The sequence below is a fragment of the Cricetulus griseus genome, chromosome 6 (genome assembly GCF_003668045.3).
Source record: "Cricetulus griseus strain 17A/GY chromosome 6, alternate assembly CriGri-PICRH-1.0, whole genome shotgun sequence".
Taxonomy (NCBI): Eukaryota; Metazoa; Chordata; class Mammalia; order Rodentia; family Cricetidae; genus Cricetulus; species Cricetulus griseus.
Genome location: NC_048599.1, coordinates 1,506,118 through 1,511,488, shown reverse-complemented (window position 1 = coordinate 1,511,488; position 5,371 = coordinate 1,506,118). Strand labels below are relative to the sequence as shown.

The window sequence follows — 5,371 nt, the reverse complement described above, 5'->3', positions numbered from 1 at the left end:
GAGACTGGTGTCCAGGCTCTAGGAGAGGGTGATGGAGACTGATGTCCAGGCTCTAGGAGAGGGTGATGGAGACTGATGTCCAGGCTCTAGGGAGAGGGTGTGGTGACTGGTGTCCAGGCTCTAGGGAGAGGGTGATGGAGACTGGTGTCCAGGCTCTAGGGAGAAGGTGTTGGAGACTGGTGTCTAGTGGGGATAGAGCCTCAGTGAGGGAAGGTGATCACTCTGGAGCTAAAGGGTGGTGAGGGTTTCACAACAGGAACTGAGTACCCTCAGCTGTGCATTAGAAATGATGAGATGCATAAGCCTAGCACTATATATGTCTCCCCAGAATAAAAACCTACACTAATGGTTTAACTACAACAAAACCCAAGCACAGACAGGCGGCTGATGCATTTCAAAACCAGATTTAGCTGTGTTCTAGGGGGGGGGGGATGATGCCATTACCAAAGCAGAGCACTTGATTATGGTTCTGGGTCAGATTTCTCAGCTCTTGAAGCCCTGTTATCCATCTGTGTGGAGGAGGAAAGGGCTCACACCACAGCTTGCTGTAAAGGTCAGAGCCCGACTGTACATGCAATGTGCTGAGCTTGCGAGGCCATAGCTCCCACTGTACAGCTGTTCTCGCTGTGTTCCATGGCCCATCTGACCCTTGGACATGTGGACTCCAGGCTCTATGGCCTCAGTCTGGCAAGCCAGTAAAAGACAGTGGGTTTTGCTCTGAATCTGTGAACTCAGGTCTTAGAAGAAACCAGGGATAGGGTGGCAGGGGAGGTGATTTTAGCATGTGCTTCTCACATGTCAAAATGGGATGAAGATAGAAGACACCAACTGCAAAGGAAGGGCTTCCACATGAGTCAGAGGGGGCCCTAGATATCAAGGACCTCAGGCCAGCAGCTGCTGTATCCAAGTGCTGGGCACCCAAGTGGGCATCTCAGCTAAAGCTGCCAGCGCAGAATTCCCATGTGTGAGAAGCTTGGGGGCGTCTGTTGTTGGTGTTCCGGAAGGCCTTCCCCAAGCTTCCCAGCAGAGCGAGAAATGTAAGAGTGAGAGGGGATGACATGGGGGCTGAATACAGAGACAGCCATCCAATGAGACCTTGCTGGGGTCCCCTGAGACTCACATGAATACTTGGCCGTCTGTGTAGCTCTGGGACCCTCCTAATAGGTCTACCCTGGCAAGCCCAGAATCGGTTTTTACATCTAGGCTCCATCTAGCCCAGACATGCCAACACAGATGCCTGGTGGATGCTGGTGAGCAGAACACTGCCCCAGATCCTAGTTAGAGTATATTTGCCCGAGGGACACATCCTCTATTAGCCGCAGGGGAATAAGGCTTCAGGGACTCCACGGCATGGCTAGGCCAATCGGAAGCTGGGAAAGGAGGCTCTTGTGAGATTTCTGCAGGACAGTGGAGTTTCTGCACTCTGGGGCCTACCCAGCCTGTGCACCAGGGTCTGACATGCCCATGCTGGACTGGAGCCTCTCTCCACCTGGCATTCTGAGATTATTGCTTATCCCATCTACTCTGTTTAGGGTGCCCAGTGAGAATCCTGAGGGCCACAGATCTTCTCACTCCTCCTGAGTGATGAGGCATCAGAGAGAGTCCCAGGAAAGTTTCTGGCAGGTGCCCCAGGATTTCCATGCAGTGTAGACACTCTCACTGGCTCCCTCCAGCAAGGCTGGAGTGCCCGGGCTCAGCTGAGACACTTCCGCCCTCTGCTGGCAGATATGGGTACTACAGGGAAGGACTAGTGAGAAAAGCTGCCTGCAGGTGCTGGAGACTGAGAGCCTCCAGGAATCTCAGGGCTTTACCAGGTCCGACAAGACCCAGCCCTGAGGCACAAAGGAGAAAGTTGGGGGAACTTATTGGGTCCCAGAGCCAGAAAAGGGAACAAGAGTAGCCTACAGGGCTGGGATTCTCTGTGCCACTTAGAGTCCCACTTTCTTACGAGTGGCAAGGTGGACAACATTTTTCTAGTTGGAGAAACCGGGACGTTGAGAAGCAGGTGCCTTTGTGGGTTCCAGATTGAAGCTCACTCTGGGGCCCGTGACAGGCTTGGGGAGGAGTGAGAGCAACAATAGCAATAAGCCAGGGATGAAGCTAACCCTGGGGCTGCCGCTGTTGGGGCCACGTTCCCACAGCATGACAGCAGCACAGGTCAGGATGCCCTGGGAGAGGACTGGCCATGCCAGACGTCTAGAGCTGACTCTGGAGTCCTTCTCATGGAGACAAAGCGGTATTTAAGACATGCAGGTTCTAGGGTTCACTGTGGCCTTATGCATGGCAGAGCCCGCCTCCATGAAGTTCACTCTAGGCCAAGCAGAGCCCTGAGCCTCAGCTTGATCACAATAGAGCCCGTATGAGTCCCTCACCCACACATGAGAACACAGGGCCCACACTGCGCATGGCTGTCAGTCCCTCTGCTGTAAACAAGACTGGTTTAAAGTCAAGGTTTCCCTGGGTTGTAAGCCCTGGTTATCCTCCTAAGAGAATCATGGGGCCTACAGGTGTTGCCCATCAGTGCATTCTCAAAATCCAGGATCCATCGTGTCCCCAGCTTATTTCTGGAGCTGGCATGCACATACTTGCCTTGCCACCCCTGGCCTCCCAGAAGCACCAGAGTTCTGAGCATCCAGTATCCTGTGACCGGCTCCTACTGGCCGCTGGATCTCCATACGACTAAAGCATGCCTGGGCCAGACTCCAGCCTCACCAGGATACCACAGGATCCAGGACCAAACAGCGCCAGCTGTTTTACCACAAGCCCCAGTGTCTGGCGATAATGTGAGACCCATATGACTTTCCAGTGCATAGAATCCAGGAGAAATTTAATTAAAATTGTTTTTTCTCTCACAGTTTTGTGACTAGATCCCAGGGCCTTGTGTCTATGAACCAAGTGCTCTAGCACTGAACCACATCCCCAGCCTGAAAGACTTTTTTTTTTTTTTTTCCAAAGACAGGGTTTCTCTGTAGCTTTGGAGCCTGTCTTGGAACTTGCTCTATAGACCAGGCTGTCTTTGAACTCGAAGAGATCCACCTGCCTCTGCCTCCGGAGTGCTGGGATTAAAGGCGTGCACCACTGCCGCCTGGCAGACTTTTAAAATAGATCCCTAAATATCAGTTTCTATTACTATTCTGCTGGCAGTAGGGTGGCCGCTATTGAGAATGATTGAAAAACATCTTGGAAGGAAAGGTCCTCACCGGATCTCACTGGATCCCAGCTGAACCAGGATACAGAGAAGATGTCCCTGGGATGGGTCTTCAGGGTGAGACTCCTGTGGTGACTTTCGGCCAACCTCATGAAGCACAGGCGCCTGCAGTCAGCTGTGTGTCTACTCCAGACCTCCCTGCCTCCATCAGCCCATGAGGGTCATCCTTGCCCCAGCCTGGATACTGCCCACGTCTGGCTTTGCTTTTCCTGGTTCCTCCCTCCTGGGCAACAGGAACGTGTGATGAGGACCAAAGGGACCCAGATAATGTCCCTTTTTACGGACAGTTAAAGATAGAGGGCGGAATGAGGCTAAGCAACTAGTGTCTCCTTTTGTTCTTTCTCATGCTGTCAGAGATACAGTCTTGCGTGGGATGCTTGTAGCTCTTGCAGAAGTTGCTGGCACAGACTGGGATGAACCAGTATAGGGAGGAAGTGAGGCATAGGATAGGAGAAGGGAGAGTGAAAAGTCCTGTCCCAGGCCACCTGAAGCCCAGGCTGGCATAATGGAGCTCTCCTAAGGTGCCAGCTATAACACAAGCTCAGGCTGAGCCCAAGGAGGGACTGGTGGAAGCATCAATAATGCCGGTCACTGAGATGCCACATCTGACCTCCAGGTGAGCACTGAGATACCCAGATATGGTAACTGGTCACCACATAAAACTCCAGGAGGCAACACATGGGTTACAAAGCGAATAACAGGAGGCAAGAGGGCCATCCCCACACAAGCCAAGTCTCCATGCAGCCAAGAGAAAGAGAAGCATGTCATGGAGAAAGGTGGGATGGGATGAAATTCACTAACCAGCACTGAGGGCCTCTGATCCGTGGGCAGTGATGTCACAGCAAGTAAGATGATCAGACAGACACTGCCCGAGTCCCCCACTGTGCATACAATGACCAGTCTTCCTGTCATAGGTGGGCGGATCACCAACACACACATATGGGCCTCAAGCAGTTGGACCATTACCTTACGGAATGTTTTGGACAGGGGTTAGGAGACAGCCCAGCCGGGTAGAGGTGCTGCTGCCTTCTTGCTCGCTGGTGACCTGAGTTCCATGGGACTTACATGATAGAAAGAGAGAACAGACTCCCAGAAGCTGTCCCCTGACCTCCACAAGCATGCATGTATGTGTGTATGTGGGTGCAGGTATTCATACATACATGTGTGCAAGAAGTCAATATTGGATGTCTTCTTCATTGGTTCTCTGCCAGGAGCCAGCTTACTCTGGGGTCCCCTGTTGCCACCTCCGGAGCACATGGGATTCCAGGTAGGCCACCCTGCCTGTTCACCATCTACACAGGTGCTGGAGACAGAACTCAGGCCCTTACCCACTGAGCCGCTTTCCCAGTCCCTGAATTCTATACTTTTAAATAGTCAACAGGGCTGGGTTTGGTAGTGACACATTTGTCATCACAGCACTTAGGAGGTAGACATAAGAAGACCTCGTGCGTCCAAGGTCATCCTCAGCTAAGTGGCAAGTTCAATAAATACCATGGAACTCTTTTCACAACAGATACAAACCAAACAAAAAAGCCCCAGCAACTACAACAACAACAATAGAAACACACAAATGAAATCTTGAGCTTGGGCTGGAGGTAATGCGTCTCAAATGGAAGAATGCTGGGCTCCAGCACCACAAGGTGAAGTAGTAAACTTTTTGACTCTTTTATTTGTGACACTGAAACAGCAAAGCCACCCATCAGTAGCCGATCTGGCAAAATCTCAAACACAGGGCTGTGGTTCCCACAGCAGTGGAAAGACATCTGCACGGATGTGGAGTCAGGAGAGGCCCCAGCTTCCCTAGCCCCAAACATTCCAAGCTTTGAGCTGGTTCAGACACACTTCACCAGTCAAGTGGCCTTGCGTGAGCTGCTCCTGGTGGGTGTGACAGCAGAGTTGTGTTTGTGTTTTAAGCATGCAAAAGAGTTGCTCAGCAAGGCAGAGGGAATGGATGAGGTCATTCAAGATTTGGCCACAAGTAACCTGGGTGGGCTGGGGTGGAACCTGCAGAGACTGGTGATGGTCGGTGTGTGTTCCATGTGTGGGTGTTTAATGTTTCCAGAACGTGATAAAGCAGGAAGCGGTGAGCGCTATGCACAAGGGGCTCAGGGTTCCTCCTGGACCCAAGTCAACTGCAGCCTCCAAGTGGAGTAAGTCCATCTA

The 5,371-nt window shown here is 52.0% G+C and overlaps 1 long non-coding RNA gene across 1 annotated transcript; it reads right to left on the bottom strand.

Moving 5' to 3' along the window:
• Positions 1–2,810: 2,810 nt before the first annotated feature.
• Positions 2,811–4,133, bottom strand: LOC118239069. The gene is made up of 2 exons (XR_004770521.1): positions 4,010–4,133; positions 2,811–3,431 (listed from the first exon to the last, which is right to left on the bottom strand). It is a non-coding gene; the product is annotated as an uncharacterized LOC118239069 (long non-coding RNA).
• Between the last annotated feature and the right edge of the window lie 1,238 nt (positions 4,134–5,371).